Raw genomic sequence first — 26,555 nt, 5'->3', positions numbered from 1 at the left:
GAGCTAAGATTTTAAAATTATTCACATAATGAAAACCTATACTTTGTTTCAGGCGAGTTTCCCATTCAAATGCATGTAACAGTGAGAAACACACTATCTTGGCGAAAGAAAGCATTTTTTTACAACTTCATATAAATCGCTGTAACTTTTGATAGAAGACTCAGACAAACATGTTTATGGCTTTATCTTATAGAACTCAATATCCCCGTGCTGGGCAAACAGGTTTTGCAGCCGTTTGAGCTAAGATTTTAAAATTATTCACATAATGAAAACCTATACTTTGTCTCGGGCGAGTTTCCCATTCAAATGCATGTAACAGTGAGAAACACACTGTCTTGGCGAAAGAAAGCATTTTTTTACAACTTCATATAAATCGCTGTAACTTTTGATAGAAGACTCAGACAAACATGTTTATGGCTTTATCTTATAGAACTCAATATCCCCGTGCTGGGCAAACAGGTTTTGCAGCCGTTTGAGCTAAGATTTTAAAATTATTCACATAATGAAAACCTATACTTTGTCTCGGGCGAGTTTCCCATTCAAATGCATGTAACAGTGAGAAACACACTGTCTTGGCGAAAGAAAGCATTTTCGTACAACTTCATATAAATCGCTGTAACTTTTGATAGAAGACTCAGAAACACATGTTTATGGCTTTATCTTATAGAACTCAATATCCCCGTGCTGGGCAAACAGGTTTTGCAGCCGTTTGAGCTAAGATTTTAAAATTATTCACATAATGAAAACCTATACTTTGTTTCAGGCGAGTTTCCCATTCAAATGCATGTAACAGTGAGAAACGCATTGTCTTGGCGAAATAAAGCATTTTTGTACAACTTCACATAAATCGCTGTAACTTTTGATAGAAGACTCAGAAACACATGTTTATGGCTTTATCTTATAGAACTCAATATCCCCCGTGCTGGGCAAACAGGTTTTGCAGCCGTTTGAGCTAAGATTTTAAAATTATTCACATAATGAAAACCTATACTTTGTTTCAGGCGAGTTTCCCATTCAAATGCATGTAACAGTGAGAAACACACTGTCTTGGCGAAAGAAAGCATTTTTTTACAACTTCATATAAATCGCTGTAACTTTTGATAGAAGACTCAGAAACACATGTTTATGGCTTTATCTTATAGAACTCAATATCCCCGTGCTGGGCAAACAGGTTTTGCAGCCGTTTGAGCTAAGATTTTAAAATTATTCACATAATGAAAACCTATACTTTGTTTCAGGCGAGTTTCCCATTCAAATGCATGTAACAGTGAGAAACACACTGTCTTGGCGAAAGAAAGCATTTTTTTACAACTTCATATAAATCGCTGTAACTTTTGATAGAAGACTCAGAAACACATGTTTATGGCTTTATCTTATAGAACTCAATATCCCCGTGCTGGGCAAACAGGTTTTGCAGCCGTTTGAGCTAAGATTTTAAAATTATTCACATAATGAAAACCTATACTTTGTTTCAGGCGAGTTTCCCATTCAAATGCATGTAACAGTGAGAAACGCATTGTCTTGGCGAAATAAAGCATTTTCGTACAACTTCATATAAATCGCTGTAACTTTTGATAGAAGACTCAGAAACACATGTTTATGGCTTTATCTTATAGAACTCAATATCCCCGTGCTGGGCAAACAGGTTTTGCAGCCGTTTGAGCTAAGATTTTAAAATTATTCACATAATGAAAACCTATACTTTGTTTCAGGCGAGTTTCCCATTCAAATGCATGTAACAGTGAGAAACGCATTGTCTTGGCGAAATAAAGCATTTTTGTACAACTTCACATAAATCGCTGTAACTTTTGATAGAAGACTCAGAAACACATGTTTATGGCTTTATCTTATAGAACTCAATATCCCCCGTGCTGGGCAAACAGGTTTTGCAGCCGTTTGAGCTAAGATTTTAAAATTATTCACATAATGAAAACCTATACTTTGTTTCAGGCGAGTTTCCCATTCAAATGCATGTAACAGTGAGAAACACACTGTCTTGGCGAAAGAAAGCATTTTTTTACAACTTCATATAAATCGCTGTAACTTTTGATAGAAGACTCAGAAACACATGTTTATGGCTTTATCTTATAGAACTCAATATCCCCGTGCTGGGCAAACAGGTTTTGCAGCCGTTTGAGCTAAGATTTTAAAATTATTCACATAATGAAAACCTATACTTTGTTTCAGGCGAGTTTCCCATTCAAATGCATGTAACAGTGAGAAACACACTGTCTTGGCGAAAGAAAGCATTTTTTTACAACTTCATATAAATCGCTGTAACTTTTGATAGAAGACTCAGAAACACATGTTTATGGCTTTATCTTATAGAACTCAATATCCCCGTGCTGGGCAAACAGGTTTTGCAGCCGTTTGAGCTAAGATTTTAAAATTATTCACATAATGAAAACCTATACTTTGTTTCAGGCGAGTTTCCCATTCAAATGCATGTAACAGTGAGAAACGCATTGTCTTGGCGAAATAAAGCATTTTTGTACAACTTCACATAAATCGCTGTAACTTTTGATAGAAGACTCAGAAACACATGTTTATGGCTTTATCTTATAGAACTCAATATCCCCCGTGCTGGGCAAACAGGTTTTGCAGCCGTTTGAGCTAAGATTTTAAAATTATTCACATAATGAAAACCTATACTTTGTTTCAGGCGAGTTTCCCATTCAAATGCATGTAACAGTGAGAAACACACTGTCTTGGCGAAAGAAAGCATTTTTTTACAACTTCATATAAATCGCTGTAACTTTTGATAGAAGACTCAGACAAACATGTTTATGGCTTTATCTTATAGAACTCAATATCCCCGTGCTGGGCAAACAGGTTTTGCAGCCGTTTGAGCTAAGATTTTAAAATTATTCACATAATGAAAACCTATACTTTGTTTCAGGCGAGTTTCCCATTCAAATGCATGTAACAGTGAGAAACACACTATCTTGGCGAAAGAAAGCATTTTTTTACAACTTCATATAAATCGCTGTAACTTTTGATAGAAGACTCAGACAAACATGTTTATGGCTTTATCTTATAGAACTCAATATCCCCGTGCTGGGCAAACAGGTTTTGCAGCCGTTTGAGCTAAGATTTTAAAATTATTCACATAATGAAAACCTATACTTTGTCTCGGGCGAGTTTCCCATTCAAATGCATGTAACAGTGAGAAACACACTGTCTTGGCGAAAGAAAGCATTTTTTTACAACTTCATATAAATCGCTGTAACTTTTGATAGAAGACTCAGACAAACATGTTTATGGCTTTATCTTATAGAACTCAATATCCCCGTGCTGGGCAAACAGGTTTTGCAGCCGTTTGAGCTAAGATTTTAAAATTATTCACATAATGAAAACCTATACTTTGTCTCGGGCGAGTTTCCCATTCAAATGCATGTAACAGTGAGAAACACACTGTCTTGGCGAAAGAAAGCATTTTCGTACAACTTCATATAAATCGCTGTAACTTTTGATAGAAGACTCAGAAACACATGTTTATGGCTTTATCTTATAGAACTCAATATCCCCGTGCTGGGCAAACAGGTTTTGCAGCCGTTTGAGCTAAGATTTTAAAATTATTCACATAATGAAAACCTATACTTTGTTTCAGGCGAGTTTCCCATTCAAATGCATGTAACAGTGAGAAACGCATTGTCTTGGCGAAATAAAGCATTTTTGTACAACTTCACATAAATCGCTGTAACTTTTGATAGAAGACTCAGAAACACATGTTTATGGCTTTATCTTATAGAACTCAATATCCCCCGTGCTGGGCAAACAGGTTTTGCAGCCGTTTGAGCTAAGATTTTAAAATTATTCACATAATGAAAACCTATACTTTGTTTCAGGCGAGTTTCCCATTCAAATGCATGTAACAGTGAGAAACACACTGTCTTGGCGAAAGAAAGCATTTTTTTACAACTTCATATAAATCGCTGTAACTTTTGATAGAAGACTCAGACAAACATGTTTATGGCTTTATCTTATAGAACTCAATATCCCCGTGCTGGGCAAACAGGTTTTGCAGCCGTTTGAGCTAAGATTTTAAAATTATTCACATAATGAAAACCTATACTTTGTCTCGGGCGAGTTTCCCATTCAAATGCATGTAACAGTGAGAAACACACTGTCTTGGCGAAAGAAAGCATTTTCGTACAACTTCATATAAATCGCTGTAACTTTTGATAGAAGACTCAGACAAACATGTTTATGGCTTTATCTTATAGAACTCAATATCCCCGTGCTGGGCAAACAGGTTTTGCAGCCGTTTGAGCTAAGATTTTAAAATTATTCACATAATGAAAACCTATACTTTGTTTCAGGCGAGTTTCCCATTCAAATGCATGTAACAGTGAGAAACACACTATCTTGGCGAAAGAAAGCATTTTTTTACAACTTCATATAAATCGCTGTAACTTTTGATAGAAGACTCAGACAAACATGTTTATGGCTTTATCTTATAGAACTCAATATCCCCGTGCTGGGCAAACAGGTTTTGCAGCCGTTTGAGCTAAGATTTTAAAATTATTCACATAATGAAAACCTATACTTTGTTTCAGGCGAGTTTCCCATTCAAATGCATGTAACAGTGAGAAACGCATTGTCTTGGCGAAATAAAGCATTTTTGTACAACTTCACATAAATCGCTGTAACTTTTGATAGAAGACTCAGAAACACATGTTTATGGCTTTATCTTATAGAACTCAATATCCCCCGTGCTGGGCAAACAGGTTTTGCAGCCGTTTGAGCTAAGATTTTAAAATTATTCACATAATGAAAACCTATACTTTGTTTCAGGCGAGTTTCCCATTCAAATGCATGTAACAGTGAGAAACACACTGTCTTGGCGAAAGAAAGCATTTTTTTACAACTTCATATAAATCGCTGTAACTTTTGATAGAAGACTCAGACAAACATGTTTATGGCTTTATCTTATAGAACTCAATATCCCCGTGCTGGGCAAACAGGTTTTGCAGCCGTTTGAGCTAAGATTTTAAAATTATTCACATAATGAAAACCTATACTTTGTTTCAGGCGAGTTTCCCATTCAAATGCATGTAACAGTGAGAAACACACTGTCTTGGCGAAAGAAAGCATTTTTTTACAACTTCATATAAATCGCTGTAACTTTTGATAGAAGACTCAGAAACACATGTTTATGGCTTTATCTTATAGAACTCAATATCCCCGTGCTGGGCAAACAGGTTTTGCAGCCGTTTGAGCTAAGATTTTAAAATTATTCACATAATGAAAACCTATACTTTGTTTCAGGCGAGTTTCCCATTCAAATGCATGTAACAGTGAGAAACACACTGTCTTGGCGAAAGAAAGCATTTTTTTACAACTTCATATAAATCGCTGTAACTTTTGATAGAAGACTCAGACAAACATGTTTATGGCTTTATCTTATAGAACTCAATATCCCCGTGCTGGGCAAACAGGTTTTGCAGCCGTTTGAGCTAAGATTTTAAAATTATTCACATAATGAAAACCTATACTTTGTTTCAGGCGAGTTTCCCATTCAAATGCATGTAACAGTGAGAAACGCATTGTCTTGGCGAAATAAAGCATTTTTGTACAACTTCATATAAATCGCTGTAACTTTTGATAGAAGACTCAGAAACACATGTTTATGGCTTTATCTTATAGAACTCAATATCCCCGTGCTGGGCAAACAGGTTTTGCAGCCGTTTGAGCTAAGATTTTAAAATTATTCACATAATGAAAACCTATACTTTGTCTCGGGCGAGTTTCCCATTCAAATGCATGTAACAGTGAGAAACACACTGTCTTGGCGAAAGAAAGCATTTTCGTACAATTTCATATAAATCGCTGTAACTTTTGATAGAAGACTCAGACAAACATGTTTATGGCTTTATCTTATAGAACTCAATATCCCCGTGCTGGGCAAACAGGTTTTGCAGCCGTTTGAGCTAAGATTTTAAAATTATTCACATAATGAAAACCTATACTTTGTCTCGGGCGAGTTTCCCATTCAAATGCATGTAACAGTGAGAAACACACTGTCTTGGCGAAAGAAAGCATTTTTGTACAACTTCATATAAATCGCTGTAACTTTTGATAGAAGACTCAGACAAACATGTTTATGGCTTTATCTTATAGAACTCAATATCCCCGTGCTGGGCAAACAGGTTTTGCAGCCGTTTGAGCTAAGATTTTAAAATTATTCACATAATGAAAACCTATACTTTGTCTCGGGCGAGTTTCCCATTCAAATGCATGTAACAGTGAGAAACACACTGTCTTGGCGAAAGAAAGCATTTTTTTACAACTTCATATAAATCGCTGTAACTTTTGATAGAAGACTCGGACAAACATGTTTATGGCTTTATCTTATAGAACTCAATATCCCCGTGCTGGGCAAACAGGTTTTGCAGCCGTTAGAGCTAAGATTTTAAAATTATTCACATAATGAAAACCTATACTTTGTTTCAGGCGAGTTTCCCATTCAAATGCATGTAACAGTGAGAAACACACTGTCTTGGCGAAAGAAAGCATTTTTTTACAACTTCATATAAATCGCTGTAACTTTTGATAGAAGACTCAGACAAACATGTTTATGGCTTTATCTTATAGAACTCAATATCCCCGTGCTGGGCAAACAGGTTTTGCAGCCGTTTGAGCTAAGATTTTAAAATTATTCACATAATGAAAACCTATACTTTGTCTCGGGCGAGTTTCCCATTCAAATGCATGTAACAGTGAGAAACGCATTGTCTCTGCGAAATAAAGCGCTTTTGAACAACTTCATATAAATCGCTGTAACTTTTGATAGAAGACTCAGACAAACATGTTTATGGCTTTATCTTATAGAACTCAATATCCCCGTGCTGGGCAAACAGGTTTTGCAGCCGTTTGAGCTAAGATTTTAAAATTATTCACATAATGAAAACCTATACTTTGTCTCGGGCGAGTTTCCCATTCAAATGCATGTAACAGTGAGAAACACACTGTCTTGGCGAAAGAAAGCATTTTCGTACAATTTCATATAAATCGCTGTAACTTTTGATAGAAGACTCAGACAAACATGTTTATGGCTTTATCTTATAGAACTCAATATCCCCGTGCTGGGCAAACAGGTTTTGCAGCCGTTTGAGCTAAGATTTTAAAATTATTCACATAATGAAAACCTATACTTTGTCTCGGGCGAGTTTCCCATTCAAATGCATGTAACAGTGAGAAACACACTGTCTTGGCGAAAGAAAGCATTTTTTTACAACTTCATATAAATCGCTGTAACTTTTGATAGAAGACTCAGACAAACATGTTTATGGCTTTATCTTATAGAACTCAATATCCCCGTGCTGGGCAAACAGGTTTTGCAGCCGTTTGAGCTAAGATTTTAAAATTATTCACATAATGAAAACCTATACTTTGTTTCAGGCGAGTTTCCCATTCAAATGCATGTAACAGTGAGAAACGCATTGTCTTGGCGAAATAAAGCATTTTTGTACAACTTCACATAAATCGCTGTAACTTTTGATAGAAGACTCAGAAACACATGTTTATGGCTTTATCTTATAGAACTCAATATCCCCGTGCTGGGCAAACAGGTTTTGCAGCCGTTTGAGCTAAGATTTTAAAATTATTCACATAATGAAAACCTATACTTTGTCTCGGGCGAGTTTCCCATTCAAATGCATGTAACAGTGAGAAACACACTGTCTTGGCGAAAGAAAGCATTTTTGTACAACTTCATATAAATCGCTGTAACTTTTGATAGAAGACTCAGACAAACATGTTTATGGCTTTATCTTATAGAACTCAATATCCCCGTGCTGGGCAAACAGGTTTTGCAGCCGTTTGAGCTAAGATTTTAAAATTATTCACATAATGAAAACCTATACTTTGTTTCAGGCGAGTTTCCCATTCAAATGCATGTAACAGTGAGAAACACACTGTCTTGGCGAAAGAAAGCATTTTTTTACAACTTCATATAAATCGCTGTAACTTTTGATAGAAGACTCAGACAAACATGTTTATGGCTTTATCTTATAGAACTCAATATCCCCGTGCTGGGCAAACAGGTTTTGCAGCCGTTTGAGCTAAGATTTTAAAATTATTCACATAATGAAAACCTATACTTTGTCTCGGGCGAGTTTCCCATTCAAATGCATGTAACAGTGAGAAACGCATTGTCTCTGCGAAATAAAGCATTTTTGAACAACTTCATATAAATCGCTGTAACTTTTGATAGAAGACTCAGACAAACATGTTTATGGCTTTATCTTATAGAACTCAATATCCCCGTGCTGGGCAAACAGGTTTTGCAGCCGTTTGAGCTAAGATTTTAAAATTATTCACATAATGAAAACCTATACTTTGTTTCAGGCGAGTTTCCCATTCAAATGCATGTAACAGTGAGAAACACACTGTCTTGGCGAAAGAAAGCATTTTTTTACAACTTCATATAAATCGCTGTAACTTTTGATAGAAGACTCAGACAAACATGTTTATGGCTTTATCTTATAGAACTCAATATCCCCGTGCTGGGCAAACAGGTTTTGCAGCCGTTTGAGCTAAGATTTTAAAATTATTCACATAATGAAAACCTATACTTTGTCTCGGGCGAGTTTCCCATTCAAATGCATGTAACAGTGAGAAACACACTGTCTTGGCGAAAGAAAGCATTTTCGTACAATTTCATATAAATCGCTGTAACTTTTGATAGAAGACTCAGACAAACATGTTTATGGCTTTATCTTATAGAACTCAATATCCCCGTGCTGGGCAAACAGGTTTTGCAGCCGTTTGAGCTAAGATTTTAAAATTATTCACATAATGAAAACCTATACTTTGTCTCGGGCGAGTTTCCCATTCAAATGCATGTAACAGTGAGAAACACACTGTCTTGGCGAAAGAAAGCATTTTTTTACAACTTCATATAAATCGCTGTAACTTTTGATAGAAGACTCGGACAAACATGTTTATGGCTTTATCTTATAGAACTCAATATCCCCGTGCTGGGCAAACAGGTTTTGCAGCCGTTAGAGCTAAGATTTTAAAATTATTCACATAATGAAAACCTATACTTTGTTTCAGGCGAGTTTCCCATTCAAATGCATGTAACAGTGAGAAACACACTGTCTTGGCGAAAGAAAGCATTTTTTTACAACTTCATATAAATCGCTGTAACTTTTGATAGAAGACTCAGACAAACATGTTTATGGCTTTATCTTATAGAACTCAATATCCCCGTGCTGGGCAAACAGGTTTTGCAGCCGTTTGAGCTAAGATTTTAAAATTATTCACATAATGAAAACCTATACTTTGTCTCGGGCGAGTTTCCCATTCAAATGCATGTAACAGTGAGAAACGCATTGTCTCTGCGAAATAAAGCGCTTTTGAACAACTTCATATAAATCGCTGTAACTTTTGATAGAAGACTCAGACAAACATGTTTATGGCTTTATCTTATAGAACTCAATATCCCCGTGCTGGGCAAACAGGTTTTGCAGCCGTTTGAGCTAAGATTTTAAAATTATTCACATAATGAAAACCTATACTTTGTTTCAGGCGAGTTTCCCATTCAAATGCATGTAACAGTGAGAAACGCATTGTCTTGGCGAAATAAAGCATTTTTGTACAACTTCATATAAATCGCTGTAACTTTTGATAGAAGACTCAGAAACACATGTTTATGGCTTTATCTTATAGAACTCAATATCCCCGTGCTGGGCAAACAGGTTTTGCAGCCGTTTGAGCTAAGATTTTAAAATTATTCACATAATGAAAACCTATACTTTGTTTCAGGCGAGTTTCCCATTCAAATGCATGTAACAGTGAGAAACACACTGTCTTGGCGAAAGAAAGCATTTTTTTACAACTTCATATAAATCGCTGTAACTTTTGATAGAAGACTCAGACAAACATGTTTATGGCTTTATCTTATAGAACTCAATATCCCCGTGCTGGGCAAACAGGTTTTGCAGCCGTTTGAGCTAAGATTTTAAAATTATTCACATAATGAAAACCTATACTTTGTCTCGGGCGAGTTTCCCATTCAAATGCATGTAACAGTGAGAAACACACTGTCTTGGCGAAAGAAAGCATTTTTTTACAACTTCATATAAATCGCTGTAACTTTTGATAGAAGACTCGGACAAACATGTTCATGGCTTTATCTTATAGAACTCAATATCCCCGTGCTGGGCAAACAGGTTTTGCAGCCGTTTGAGCTAAGATTTTAAAATTATTCACATAATGAAAACCTATACTTTGTTTCAGGCGAGTTTCCCATTCAAATGCATGTAACAGTGAGAAACACACTGTCTTGGCGAAAGAAAGCATTTTTTTACAACTTCATATAAATCGCTGTAACTTTTGATAGAAGACTCAGACAAACATGTTTATGGCTTTATCTTATAGAACTCAATATCCCCGTGCTGGGCAAACAGGTTTTGCAGCCGTTTGAGCTAAGATTTTAAAATTATTCACATAATGAAAACCTATACTTTGTCTCGGGCGAGTTTCCCATTCAAATGCATGTAACAGTGAGAAACGCATTGTCTCTGCGAAATAAAGCATTTTTGAACAACTTCATATAAATCGCTGTAACTTTTGATAGAAGACTCAGACAAACATGTTTATGGCTTTATCTTATAGAACTCAATATCCCCGTGCTGGGCAAACAGGTTTTGCAGCCGTTTGAGCTAAGATTTAAAAATTATTCACATAATGAAAACCTATACTTTGTTTCAGGCGAGTTTCCCATTCAAATGCATGTAACAGTGAGAAACACACTGTCTTGGCGAAAGAAAGCATTTTTTTACAACTTCATATAAATCGCTGTAACTTTTGATAGAAGACTCAGACAAACATGTTTATGGCTTTATCTTATAGAACTCAATATCCCCGTGCTGGGCAAACAGGTTTTGCAGCCGTTTGAGCTAAGATTTTAAAATTATTCACATAATGAAAACCTATACTTTGTTTCAGGCGAGTTTCCCATTCAAATGCATGTAACAGTGAGAAACACACTGTCTTGGCGAAAGAAAGCATTTTTTTACAACTTCATATAAATCGCTGTAACTTTTGATAGAAGACTCAGACAAACATGTTTATGGCTTTATCTTATAGAACTCAATATCCCCGTGCTGGGCAAACAGGTTTTGCAGCCGTTTGAGCTAAGATTTTAAAATTATTCACATAATGAAAACCTATACTTTGTCTCGGGCGAGTTTCCCATTCAAATGCATGTAACAGTGAGAAACACACTGTCTTGGCGAAAGAAAGCATTTTCGTACAATTTCATATAAATCGCTGTAACTTTTGATAGAAGACTCAGACAAACATGTTTATGGCTTTATCTTATAGAACTCAATATCCCCGTGCTGGGCAAACAGGTTTTGCAGCCGTTTGAGCTAAGATTTTAAAATTATTCACATAATGAAAACCTATACTTTGTCTCGGGCGAGTTTCCGATTCAAATGCATGTAACAGTGAGAAACACACTGTCTTGGCGAAAGAAAGCATTTTTTTACAACTTCATATAAATCGCTGTAACTTTTGATAGAAGACTCGGACAAACATGTTTATGGCTTTATCTTATAGAACTCAATATCCCCGTGCTGGGCAAACAGGTTTTGCAGCCGTTTGAGCTAAGATTTTAAAATTATTCACATAATGAAAACCTATACTTTGTCTCGGGCGAGTTTCCCATTCAAATGCATGTAACAGTGAGAAACGCATTGTCTCTGCGAAATAAAGCGTTTTTGAACAACTTCATATAAATCGCTGTAACTTTTGATAGAAGACTCAGACAAACATGTTTATGGCTTTATCTTATAGAACTCAATATCCCCGTGCTGGGCAAACAGGTTTTGCAGCCGTTTGAGCTAAGATTTTAAAATTATTCACATAATGAAAACCTATACTTTGTTTCAGGCGAGTTTCCCATTCAAATGCATGTAACAGTGAGAAACGCATTGTCTTGGCGAAATAAAGCATTTTTGTACAACTTCATATAAATCGCTGTAACTTTTGATAGAAGACTCAGAAACACATGTTTATGGCTTTATCTTATAGAACTCAATATCCCCGTGCTGGGCAAACAGGTTTTGCAGCTGTTTGAGCTAAGATTTTAAAATTATTCACATAATGAAAACCTATACTTTGTCTCGGGCGAGTTTCCCATTCAAATGCATGTAACAGTGAGAAACACACTGTCTTGGCGAAAGAAAGCATTTTCGTACAATTTCATATAAATCGCTGTAACTTTTGATAGAAGACTCAGACAAACATGTTTATGGCTTTATCTTATAGAACTCAATATCCCCGTGCTGGGCAAACAGGTTTTGCAGCCGTTTGAGCTAAGATTTTAAAATTATTCACATAATGAAAACCTATACTTTGTTTCAGGCGAGTTTCCCATTCAAATGCATGTAACAGTGAGAAACGCATTGTCTTGGCGAAATAAAGCATTTTTGTACAACTTCACATAAATCGCTGTAACTTTTGATAGAAGACTCAGAAACACATGTTTATGGCTTTATCTTATAGAACTCAATATCCCCGTGCTGGGCAAACAGGTTTTGCAGCCGTTTGAGCTAAGATTTTAAAATTATTCACATAATGAAAACCTATACTTTGTCTCGGGCGAGTTTCCCATTCAAATGCATGTAACAGTGAGAAACACACTGTCTTGGCGAAAGAAAGCATTTTTTTACAACTTCATATAAATCGCTGTAACTTTTGATAGAAGACTCAGACAAACATGTTTATGGCTTTATCTTATAGAACTCAATATCCCCGTGCTGGGCAAACAGGTTTTGCAGCCGTTTGAGCTAAGATTTTAAAATTATTCACATAATGAAAACCTATACTTTGTTTCAGGCGAGTTTCCCATTCAAATGCATGTAACAGTGAGAAACGCATTGTCTTGGCGAAATAAAGCATTTTTGTACAACTTCATATAAATCGCTGTAACTTTTGATAGAAGACTCAGAAACACATGTTTATGGCTTTATCTTATAGAACTCAATATCCCCGTGCTGGGCAAACAGGTTTTGCAGCTGTTTGAGCTAAGATTTTAAAATTATTCACATAATGAAAACCTATACTTTGTCTCGGGCGAGTTTCCCATTCAAATGCATGTAACAGTGAGAAACACACTGTCTTGGCGAAAGAAAGCATTTTCGTACAATTTCATATAAATCGCTGTAACTTTTGATAGAAGACTCAGACAAACATGTTTATGGCTTTATCTTATAGAACTCAATATCCCCGTGCTGGGCAAACAGGTTTTGCAGCCGTTTGAGCTAAGATTTTAAAATTATTCACATAATGAAAACCTATACTTTGTCTCGGGCGAGTTTCCCATTCAAATGCATGTAACAGTGAGAAACGCATTGTCTTGGCGAAATAAAGCATTTTTGTACAACTTCATATAAATCGCTGTAACTTTTGATAGAAGACTCAGACAAACATGTTTATGGCTTTATCTTATAGAACTCAATATCCCCGTGCTGGGCAAACAGGTTTTGCAGCCGTTTGAGCTAAGATTTTAAAATTATTCACATAATGAAAACCTATACTTTGTCTCGGGCGAGTTTCCCATTCAAATGCATGTAACAGTGAGAAACACACTGTCTTGGCGAAAGAAAGCATTTTCGTACAATTTCATATAAATCGCTGTAACTTTTGATAGAAGACTCAGACAAACATGTTTATGGCTTTATCTTATAGAACTCAATATCCCCGTGCTGGGCAAACGGGTTTTGCAGCCGTTTGAGCTAAGATTTTAAAATTATTCACATAATGAAAACCTATACTTTGTCTCGGGCGAGTTTCCCATTCAAATGCATGTAACAGTGAGAAACACACTGTCTTGGCGAAAGAAAGCATTTTTTTACAACTTCATATAAATCGCTGTAACTTTTGATAGAAGACTCAGACAAACATGTTTATGGCTTTATCTTATAGAACTCAATATCCCCGTGCTGGGCAAACAGGTTTTGCAGCCGTTTGAGCTAAGATTTTAAAATTATTCACATAATGAAAACCTATACTTTGTTTCAGGCGAGTTTCCCATTCAAATGCATGTAACAGTGAGAAACGCATTGTCTTGGCGAAATAAAGCATTTTTGTACAACTTCACATAAATCGCTGTAACTTTTGATAGAAGACTCAGAAACACATGTTTATGGCTTTATCTTATAGAACTCAATATCCCCGTGCTGGGCAAACAGGTTTTGCAGCCGTTTGAGCTAAGATTTTAAAATTATTCACATAATGAAAACCTATACTTTGTCTCGGGCGAGTTTCCCATTCAAATGCATGTAACAGTGAGAAACGCATTGTCTCTGCGAAATAAAGCGTTTTTGAACAACTTCATATAAATCGCTGTAACTTTTGATAGAAGACTCAGACAAACATGTTTATGGCTTTATCTTATAGAACTCAATATCCCCGTGCTGGGCAAACAGGTTTTGCAGCCGTTTGAGCTAAGATTTTAAAATTATTCACATAATGAAAACCTATACTTTGTCTCGGGCGAGTTTCCGATTCAAATGCATGTAACAGTGAGAAACACACTGTCTTGGCGAAAGAAAGCATTTTTTTACAACTTCATATAAATCGCTGTAACTTTTGATAGAAGACTCGGACAAACATGTTTATGGCTTTATCTTATAGAACTCAATATCCCCGTGCTGGGCAAACAGGTTTTGCAGCCGTTTGAGCTAAGATTTTAAAATTATTCACATAATGAAAACCTATACTTTGTTTCAGGCGAGTTTCCCATTCAAATGCATGTAACAGTGAGAAACACACTGTCTTGGCGAAAGAAAGCATTTTTTTACAACTTCATATAAATCGCTGTAACTTTTGATAGAAGACTCAGACAAACATGTTTATGGCTTTATCTTATAGAACTCAATATCCCCGTGCTGGGCAAACAGGTTTTGCAGCCGTTTGAGCTAAGATTTTAAAATTATTCACATAATGAAAACCTATACTTTGTCTCGGGCGAGTTTCCCATTCAAATGCATGTAACAGTGAGAAACGCATTGTCTTGGCGAAATAAAGCATTTTTGTACAACTTCATATAAATCGCTGTAACTTTTGATAGAAGACTCAGACAAACATGTTTATGGCTTTATCTTATAGAACTCAATATCCCCGTGCTGGGCAAACAGGTTTTGCAGTCGTTTGAGCTAAGATTTTAAAATTATTCACATAATGAAAACCTATACTTTGTTTCAGGCGAGTTTCCCATTCAAATGCATGTAACAGTGAGAAACGCATTGTCTCTGCGAAATAAAGCGTTTTTGAACAACTTCATATAAATCGCTGTAACTTTTGATAGAAGACTCAGACAAACATGTTTATGGCTTTATCTTATAGAACTCAATATCCCCGTGCTGGGCAAACAGGTTTTGCAGCCGTTTGAGCTAAGATTTTAAAATTATTCACATAATGAAAACCTATACTTTGTTTCAGGCGAGTTTCCCATTCAAATGCATGTAACAGTGAGAAACGCATTGTCTTGGCGAAATAAAGCATTTTTGTACAACTTCATATAAATCGCTGTAACTTTTGATAGAAGACTCAGAAACACATGTTTATGGCTTTATCTTATAGAACTCAATATCCCCGTGCTGGGCAAACAGGTTTTGCAGCTGTTTGAGCTAAGATTTTAAAATTATTCACATAATGAAAACCTATACTTTGTCTCGGGCGAGTTTCCCATTCAAATGCATGTAACAGTGAGAAACACACTGTCTTGGCGAAAGAAAGCATTTTCGTACAATTTCATATAAATCGCTGTAACTTTTGATAGAAGACTCAGACAAACATGTTTATGGCTTTATCTTATAGAACTCAATATCCCCGTGCTGGGCAAACAGGTTTTGCAGCCGTTTGAGCTAAGATTTTAAAATTATTCACATAATGAAAACCTATACTTTGTTTCAGGCGAGTTTCCCATTCAAATGCATGTAACAGTGAGAAACGCATTGTCTTGGCGAAATAAAGCATTTTTGTACAACTTCATATAAATCGCTGTAACTTTTGATAGAAGACTCAGAAACACATGTTTATGGCTTTATCTTATAGAACTCAATATCCCCGTGCTGGGCAAACAGGTTTTGCAGCTGTTTGAGCTAAGATTTTAAAATTATTCACATAATGAAAACCTATACTTTGTCTCGGGCGAGTTTCCCATTCAAATGCATGTAACAGTGAGAAACACACTGTCTTGGCGAAAGAAAGCATTTTCGTACAATTTCATATAAATCGCTGTAACTTTTGATAGAAGACTCAGACAAACATGTTTATGGCTTTATCTTATAGAACTCAATATCCCCGTGCTGGGCAAACAGGTTTTGCAGCCGTTTGAGCTAAGATTTTAAAATTATTCACATAATGAAAACCTATACTTTGTCTCGGGCGAGTTTCCCATTCAAATGCATGTAACAGTGAGAAACACACTGTCTTGGCGAAAGAAAGCATTTTCGTACAATTTCATATAAATCGCTGTAACTTTTGATAGAAGACTCAGACAAACATGTTTATGGCTTTATCTTATAGAACTCAATATCCCCGTGCTGGGCAAACAGGTTTTGCAGCCGTTTGAGCTAAGATTTTAAAATTATTCACATAATGAAAACCTATACTTTGTCTCGGGCGAGTTTCCCATTCAAATGCATGTAACAGTGAGAAACGCATTGTCTTGGCGAAATAAAGCATTTTTGTACAACTTCATATAAATCGCTGTAACTTTTGATAGAAGACTCAGACAAACATGTTTATGGCTTTATCTTATAGAACTCAATATCCCCGTGCTGGGCAAACAGGTTTTGCAGCCGTTTGAGCTAAGATTTTAAAATTATTCACATAATGAAAACCTATACTTTGTCTCGGGCGAGTTTCCCATTCAAATGCATGTAACAGTGAGAAACACACTGTCTTGGCGAAAGAAAGCATTTTTTTACAACTTCATATAAATCGCTGTAACTTTTGATAGAAGACTCGGACAAACATGTTCATGGCTTTATCTTATAGAACTCAATATCCCCGTGCTGGGCAAACAGGTTTTGCAGCCGTTTGAGCTAAGATTTTAAAATTATTCACATAATGAAAACCTATACTTTGTTTCAGGCGAGTTTCCCATTCAAATGCATGTAACAGTGAGAAACACACTGTCTTGGCGAAAGAAAGCATTTTTTTACAACTTCATATAAATCGCTGTAACTTTTGATAGAAGACTCAGACAAACATGTTTATGGCTTTATCTTATAGAACTCAATATCCCCGTGCTGGGCAAACAGGTTTTGCAGCCGTTTGAGCTAAGATTTTAAAATTATTCACATAATGAAAACCTATACTTTGTTTCAGGCGAGTTTCCCATTCAAATGCATGTAACAGTGAGAAACACACTGTCTTGGCGAAAGAAAGCATTTTTTTACAACTTCATATAAATCGCTGTAACTTTTGATAGAAGACTCAGACAAACATGTTTATGGCTTTATCTTATAGAACTCAATATCCCCGTGCTGGGCAAACAGGTTTTGCAGCCGTTTGAGCTAAGATTTTAAAATTATTCACATAATGAAAACCTATACTTTGTCTCGGGCGAGTTTCCCATTCAAATGCATGTAACAGTGAGAAACACACTGTCTTGGCGAAAGAAAGCATTTTCGTACAATTTCATATAAATCGCTGTAACTTTTGATAGAAGACTCAGACAAACATGTTTATGGCTTTATCTTATAGAACTCAATATCCCCGTGCTGGGCAAACAGGTTTTGCAGCCGTTTGAGCTAAGATTTTAAAATTATTCACATAATGAAAACCTATACTTTGTCTCGGGCGAGTTTCCCATTCAAATGCATGTAACAGTGAGAAACACACTGTCTTGGCGAAAGAAAGCATTTTTTTACAACTTCATATAAATCGCTGTAACTTTTGATAGAAGACTCGGACAAACATGTTTATGGCTTTATCTTATAGAACTCAATATCCCCGTGCTGGGCAAACAGGTTTTGCAGCCGTTAGAGCTAAGATTTTAAAATTATTCACATAATGAAAACCTATACTTTGTTTCAGGCGAGTTTCCCATTCAAATGCATGTAACAGTGAGAAACACACTGTCTTGGCGAAAGAAAGCATTTTTTTACAACTTCATATAAATCGCTGTAACTTTTGATAGAAGACTCAGACAAACATGTTTATGGCTTTATCTTATAGAACTCAATATCCCCGTGCTGGGCAAACAGGTTTTGCAGCCGTTTGAGCTAAGATTTTAAAATTATTCACATAATGAAAACCTATACTTTGTTTCAGGCGAGTTTCCCATTCAAATGCATGTAACAGTGAGAAACGCATTGTCTCTGCGAAATAAAGCGCTTTTGAACAACTTCATATAAATCGCTGTAACTTTTGATAGAAGACTCAGAAACACATGTTTATGGCTTTATCTTATAGAACTCAATATCCCCGTGCTGGGCAAACAGGTTTTGCAGCCGTTTGAGCTAAGATTTTAAAATTATTCACATAATGAAAACCTATACTTTGTTTCAGGCGAGTTTCCCATTCAAATGCATGTAACAGTGAGAAACGCATTGTCTCTGCGAAATAAAGCGCTTTTGAACAACTTCATATAAATCGCTGTAACTTTTGATAGAAGACTCAGAAACACATGTTTATGGCTTTATCTTATAGAACTCAATATCCCCGTGCTGGGCAAACAGGTTTTGCAGCCGTTTGAGCTAAGATTTTAAAATTATTCACATAATGAAAACCTATACTTTGTCTCGGGCGAGTTTCCCATTCAAATGCATGTAACAGTGAGAAACGCATTGTCTTGGCGAAATAAAGCATTTTTGTACAACTTCATATAAATCGCTGTAACTTTTGATAGAAGACTCAGAAACACATGTTTATGGCTTTATCTTATAGAACTCAATATCCCCGTGCTGGGCAAACAGGTTTTGCAGCTGTTTGAGCTAAGATTTTAAAATTATTCACATAATGAAAACCTATACTTTGTCTCGGGCGAGTTTCCCATTCAAATGCATGTAACAGTGAGAAACACACTGTCTTGGCGAAAGAAAGCATTTTCGTACAATTTCATATACATCGCTGTAACTTTTGATAGAAGACTCAGACAAACATGTTTATGGCTTTATCTTATAGAACTCAATATCCCCGTGCTGGGCAAACAGGTTTTGCAGCCGTTTGAGCTAAGATTTTAAAATTATTCACATAATGAAAACCTATACTTTGTCTCGGGCGAGTTTCCCATTCAAATGCATGTAACAGTGAGAAACACACTGTCTTGGCGAAAGAAAGCATTTTTTTACAACTTCATATAAATCGCTGTAACTTTTGATAGAAGACTCGGACAAACATGTTCATGGCTTTATCTTATAGAACTCAATATCCCCGTGCTGGGCAAACAGGTTTTGCAGCCGTTTGAGCTAAGATTTTAAAATTATTCACATAATGAAAACCTATACTTTGTCTCGGGCGAGTTTCCCATTCAAATGCATGTAACAGTGAGAAACGCATTGTCTCTGCGAAATAAAGCGTTTTTGAACAACTTCATATAAATCGCTGTAACTTTTGATAGAAGACTCAGACAAACATGTTTATGGCTTTATCTTATAGAACTCAATATCCCCGTGCTGGGCAAACAGGTTTTGCAGCCGTTTGAGCTAAGATTTTAAAATTATTCACATAATGAAAACCTATACTTTGTTTCAGGCGAGTTTCCCATTCAAATGCATGTAACAGTGAGAAACACACTGTCTTGGCGAAAGAAAGCATTTTTTTACAACTTCATATAAATCGCTGTAACTTTTGATAGAAGACTCAGACAAACATGTTTATGGCTTTATCTTATAGAACTCAATATCCCCGTGCTGGGCAAACAGGTTTTGCAGCCGTTTGAGCTAAGATTTTAAAATTATTCACATAATGAAAACCTATACTTTGTTTCAGGCGAGTTTCCCATTCAAATGCATGTAACAGTGAGAAACACACTGTCTTGGCGAAAGAAAGCATTTTTTTACAACTTCATATAAATCGCTGTAACTTTTGATAGAAGACTCAGACAAACATGTTTATGGCTTTATCTTATAGAACTCAATATCCCCGTGCTGGGCAAACAGGTTTTGCAGCCGTTTGAGCTAAGATTTTAAAATTATTCACATAATGAAAACCTATACTTTGTCTCGGGCGAGTTTCCCATTCAAATGCATGTAACAGTGAGAAACACACTGTCTTGGCGAAAGAAAGCATTTTCGTACAATTTCATATAAATCGCTGTAACTTTTGATAGAAGACTCAGACAAACATGTTTATGGCTTTATCTTATAGAACTCAATATCCCCGTGCTGGGCAAACAGGTTTTGCAGCCGTTTGAGCTAAGATTTTAAAATTATTCACATAATGAAAACCTATACTTTGTCTCGGGCGAGTTTCCCATTCAAATGCATGTAACAGTGAGAAACACACTGTCTTGGCGAAAGAAAGCATTTTTGTACAACTTCATATAAATCGCTGTAACTTTTGATAGAAGACTCAGACAAACATGTTTATGGCTTTATCTTATAGAACTCAATATCCCCGTGCTGGGCAAACAGGTTTTGCAGCCGTTTGAGCTAAGATTTTAAAATTATTCACATAATGAAAACCTATACTTTGTTTCAGGCGAGTTTCCCATTCAAATGCATGTAACAGTGAGAAACACACTGTCTTGGCGAAAGAAAGCATTTTCGTACAACTTCATATAAATCGCTGTAACTTTTGATAGAAGACTCAGACAAACATGTTTATGGCTTTATCTTATAGAACTCAATATCCCCGTGCTGGGCAAACAGGTTTTGCAGCCGTTTGAGCTAAGATTTTAAAATTATTCACATAATGAAAACCTATACTTTGTCTCGGGCGAGTTTCCGATTCAAATGCATGTAACAGTGAGAAACACACTGTCTTGGCGAAAGAAAGCATTTTTGTACAACTTCATATAAATCGCTGTAACTTTTGATAGAAGACTCAGACAAACATGTTTATGGCTTTATCTTATAGAACTCAATATCCCCGTGCTGGGCAAACAGGTTTTGCAGCCGTTTGAGCTAAGATTTTAAAATTATTCACATAATGAAAACCTATACTTTGTTTCAGGCGAGTTTCCCATTCAAATGCATGTAACAGTGAGAAACGCATTGTCTTGGCGAAAGAAAGCATTTTTGTACAACTTCATATAAATCGCTGTAACTTTTGATAGAAGACTCAGACAAACATGTTTATGGCTTTATCTTATAGAACTCAATATCCCCGTGCTGGGCAAACAGGTTTTGCAGCCGTTTGAGCTAAGATTTTAAAATTATTCACATAATGAAAACCTATACTTTGTCTCGGGCGAGTTTCCCATTCAAATGCATGTAACAGTGAGAAACGCATTGTCTTGGCGAAATAAAGCATTTTTGTACAACTTCATATAAATCGCTGTAACTTTTGATAGAAGACTCAGACAAACATGTTTATGGCTTTATCTTATAGAACTCAATATTCCTGTGCTGGGCAAACAGGTTTTGCAGCCGTTTGAGCTAAGATTTTAAAATTATTCACATAATGAAAACCTATACTTTGTTTCAGGCGAGTTTCCCATTCAAATGCATGTAACAGTGAGAAACGCATTGTCTTGGCGAAATAAAGCATTTTTGTACAACTTCATATAAATCGCTGTAACTTTTGATAGAAGACTCAGAAACACATGTTTATGGCTTTATCTTATAGAACTCAATATCTCCGTGCTGGGCAAACAGGTTTTGCAGCCGTTTGAGCTAAGATTTTAAAATTATTCACATAATGAAAACCTATACTTTGTTTCAGGCGAGTTTCCCATTCAAATGCATGTAACAGTGAGAAACGCATTGTCTCTGCGAAATAAAGCGTTTTTGAACAACTTCATATAAATCGCTGTAACTTTTGATAGAAGACTCAGAAACACATGTTTATGGCTTTATCTTATAGAACTCAATATCCCCGTGCTGGGCAAACAGGTTTTGCAGCCGTTTGAGCTAAGATTTTAAAATTATTCACATAATGAAAACCTATACTTTGTCTCGGGCGAGTTTCCCATTCAAATGCATGTAACAGTGAGAAACGCATTGTCTTGGCGAAAGAAAGCATTTTTGTACAACTTCATATAAATCGCTGTAACTTTTGATAGAAGACTCAGAAACACATGTTTATGGCTTTATCTTATAGAACTCAATATCCCCGTGCTGGGCAAACAGGTTTTGCAGCCGTTTGAGCTAAGATTTTAAAATTATTCACATAATGAAAACCTATACTTTGTTTCAGGCGAGTTTCCCATTCAAATGCATGTAACAGTGAGAAACACACTGTCTTGGCGAAAGAAAGCATTTTTTTACAACTTCATATAAATCGCTGTAACTTTTGATAGAAGACTCAGACAAACATGTTTATGGCTTTATCTTATAGAACTCAATATCCCCGTGTTGGGCAAACAGGTTTTGCAGCCGTTTGAGCTAAGATTTTAAAATTATTCACATAATGAAAACCTATACTTTGTTTCAGGCGAGTTTCCCATTCAAATGCATGTAACAGTGAGAAACACACTGTCTTGGCGAAAGAAAGCATTTTTTTACAACTTCATATAAATCGCTGTAACTTTTGATAGAAGACTCAGACAAACATGTTTATGGCTTTATCTTATAGAACTCAATATCCCCGTGCTGGGCAAACAGGTTTTGCAGCCGTTTGAGCTAAGATTTTAAAATTATTCACATAATGAAAACCTATACTTTGTCTCGGGCGAGTTTCCCATTCAAATGCATGTAACAGTGAGAAACGCATTGTCTTGGCGAAATAAAGCATTTTTGTACAACTTCATATAAATCGCTGTAACTTTTGATAGAAGACTCAGACAAACATGTTTATGGCTTTATCTTATAGAACTCAATATTCCTGTGCTGGGCAAACAGGTTTTGCAGCCGTTTGAGCTAAGATTTTAAAATTATTCACATAATGAAAACCTATACTTTGTTTCAGGCGAGTTTCCCATTCAAATGCATGTAACAGTGAGAAACGCATTGTCTTGGCGAAATAAAGCATTTTTGTACAACTTCATATAAATCGCTGTAACTTTTGATAGAAGACTCAGAAACACATGTTTATGGCTTTATCTTATAGAACTCAATATCTCCGTGCTGGGCAAACAGGTTTTGCAGCCGTTTGAGCTAAGATTTTAAAATTATTCACATAATGAAAACCTATACTTTGTTTCAGGCGAGTTTCCCATTCAAATGCATGTAACAGTGAGAAACGCATTGTCTCTGCGAAATAAAGCGTTTTTGAACAACTTCATATAAATCGCTGTAACTTTTGATAGAAGACTCAGAAACACATGTTTATGGCTTTATCTTATAGAACTCAATATCCCCGTGCTGGGCAAACAGGTTTTGCAGCCGTTTGAGCTAAGATTTTAAAATTATTCACATAATGAAAACCTATACTTTGTTTCAGGCGAGTTTCCCATTCAAATGCATGTAACAGTGAGAAACGCATTGTCTTGGCGAAATAAAGCATTTTTGTACAACTTCATATAAATCGCTGTAACTTTTGATAGAAGACTCAGAAACACATGTTTATGGCTTTATCTTATAGAACTCAATATCTCCGTGCTGGGCAAACAGGTTTTGCAGCTGTTTGAGCTAAGATTTTAAAATTATTCACATAATGAAAACCTATACTTTGTTTCAGGCGAGTTTCCCATTCAAATGCATGTAACAGTGAGAAACACACTGTCTTGGCGAAAGAAAGCATTTTCGTACAATTTCATATACATCGCTGTAACTTTTGATAGAAGACTCAGACAAACATGTTTATGGCTTTATCTTATAGAACTCAATATCCCCGTGCTGGGCAAACAGGTTTTGCAGCCGTTTGAGCTAAGATTTTAAAATTATTCACATAATGAAAACCTATACTTTGTCTCGGGCGAGTTTCCCATTCAAATGCATGTAACAGTGAGAAACACACTGTCTTGGCGAAAGAAAGCATTTTTTTACAACTTCATATAAATCGCTGTAACTTTTGATAGAAGACTCGGACAAACATGTTCATGGCTTTATCTTATAGAACTCAATATCCCCGTGCTGGGCAAACAGGTTTTGCAGCCGTTTGAGCTAAGATTTTAAAATTATTCACATAATGAAAACCTATACTTTGTCTCGGGCGAGTTTCCCATTCAAATGCATGTAACAGTGAGAAACGCATTGTCTCTGCGAAATAAAGCGCTTTTGAACAACTTCATATAAATCGCTGTAACTTTTGATAGAAGACTCAGAAACACATGTTTATGGCTTTATCTTATAGAACTCAATATCCCCGTGCTGGGCAAACAGGTTTTGCAGCCGTTTGAGCTAAGATTTTAAAATTATTCACATAATGAAAACCTATACTTTGTCTCGGGCGAGTTTCCCATTCAAATGCATGTAACAGTGAGAAACGCATTGTCTTGGCGAAATAAAGCATTTTTGTACAACTTCATATAAATCGCTGTAACTTTTGATAGAAGACTCAGAAACACATGTTTATGGCTTTATCTTATAGAACTCAATATCCCCGTGCTGGGCAAACAGGTTTTGCAGCTGTTTGAGCTAAGATTTTAAAATTATTCACATAATGAAAACCTATACTTTGTCTCGGGCGAGTTTCCCATTCAAATGCATGTAACAGTGAGAAACACACTGTCTTGGCGAAAGAAAGCATTTTCGTACAATTTCATATACATCGCTGTAACTTTTGATAGAAGACTCAGACAAACATGTTTATGGCTTTATCTTATAGAACTCAATATCCCCGTGCTGGGCAAACAGGTTTTGCAGCCGTTTGAGCTAAGATTTTAAAATTATTCACATAATGAAAACCTATACTTTGTCTCGGGCGAGTTTCCCATTCAAATGCATGTAACAGTGAGAAACACACTGTCTTGGCGAAAGAAAGCATTTTTTTACAACTTCATATAAATCGCTGTAACTTTTGATAGAAGACTCGGACAAACATGTTCATGGCTTTATCTTATAGAACTCAATATCCCCGTGCTGGGCAAACAGGTTTTGCAGCCGTTTGAGCTAAGATTTTAAAATTATTCACATAATGAAAACCTATACTTTGTTTCAGGCGAGTTTCCCATTCAAATGCATGTAACAGTGAGAAACACACTGTCTTGGCGAAAGAAAGCATTTTTTTACAACTTCATATAAATCGCTGTAACTTTTGATAGAAGACTCAGACAAACATGTTTATGGCTTTATCTTATAGAACTCAATATCCCCGTGCTGGGCAAACAGGTTTTGCAGCCGTTTGAGCTAAGATTTTAAAATTATTCACATAATGAAAACCTATACTTTGTCTCGGGCGAGTTTCCCATTCAAATGCATGTAACAGTGAGAAACGCATTGTCTCTGCGAAATAAAGCGTTTTTGAACAACTTCATATAAATCGCTGTAACTTTTGATAGAAGACTCAGACAAACATGTTTATGGCTTTATCTTATAGAACTCAATATCCCCGTGCTGGGCAAACAGGTTTTGCAGCCGTTTGAGCTAAGATTTTAAAATTATTCACATAATGAAAACCTATACTTTGTTTCAGGCGAGTTTCCCATTCAAATGCATGTAACAGTGAGAAACACACTGTCTTGGCGAAAGAAAGCATTTTTTTACAACTTCATATAAATCGCTGTAACTTTTGATAGAAGACTCAGACAAACATGTTTATGGCTTTATCTTATAGAACTCAATATCCCCGTGCTGGGCAAACAGGTTTTGCAGCCGTTTGAGCTAAGATTTTAAAATTATTCACATAATGAAAACCTATACTTTGTTTCAGGCGAGTTTCCCATTCAAATGCATGTAACAGTGAGAAACACACTGTCTTGGCAAAAGAAAGCATTTTTTTACAACTTCATATAAATCGCTGTAACTTTTGATAGAAGACTCAGACAAACATGTTTATGGCTTTATCTTATAGAACTCAATATCCCCGTGCTGGGCAAACAGGTTTTGCAGCCGTTTGAGCTAAGATTTTAAAATTATTCACATAATGAAAACCTATACTTTGTTTCAGGCGAGTTTCCCATTCAAATGCATGTAACAGTGAGAAACACACTGTCTTGGCGAAAGAAAGCATTTTCGTACAATTTCATATAAATCGCTGTAACTTTTGATAGAAGACTCAGACAAACATGTTTATGGCTTTATCTTATAGAACTCAATATCCCCGTGCTGGGCAAACAGGTTTTGCAGCCGTTTGAGCTAAGATTTTAAAATTATTCACATAATGAAAACCTATACTTTGTCTCGGGCGAGTTTCCCATTCAAATGCATGTAACAGTGAGAAACACACTGTCTTGGCGAAAGAAAGCATTTTTGTACAACTTCATATAAATCGCTGTAACTTTTGATAGAAGACTCAGACAAACATGTTTATGGCTTTATCTTATAGAACTCAATATCCCCGTGCTGGGCAAACAGGTTTTGCAGCCGTTTGAGCTA

Source organism: Aulonocara sp. 'chitande type north' Nkhata Bay, linkage group LG11 (genome assembly GCF_057382095.1).
Source record: "Aulonocara sp. 'chitande type north' Nkhata Bay isolate Kocher_YH1m ecotype deep benthic linkage group LG11, A_spYH_male_GT1.1, whole genome shotgun sequence".
NCBI classification, from domain to species: domain Eukaryota; kingdom Metazoa; phylum Chordata; class Actinopteri; order Cichliformes; family Cichlidae; genus Aulonocara; species Aulonocara sp. 'chitande type north' Nkhata Bay.
The sequence above is the reverse complement of the archived record's forward strand: the minus strand, read 5'-3'. Positions refer to the sequence as shown.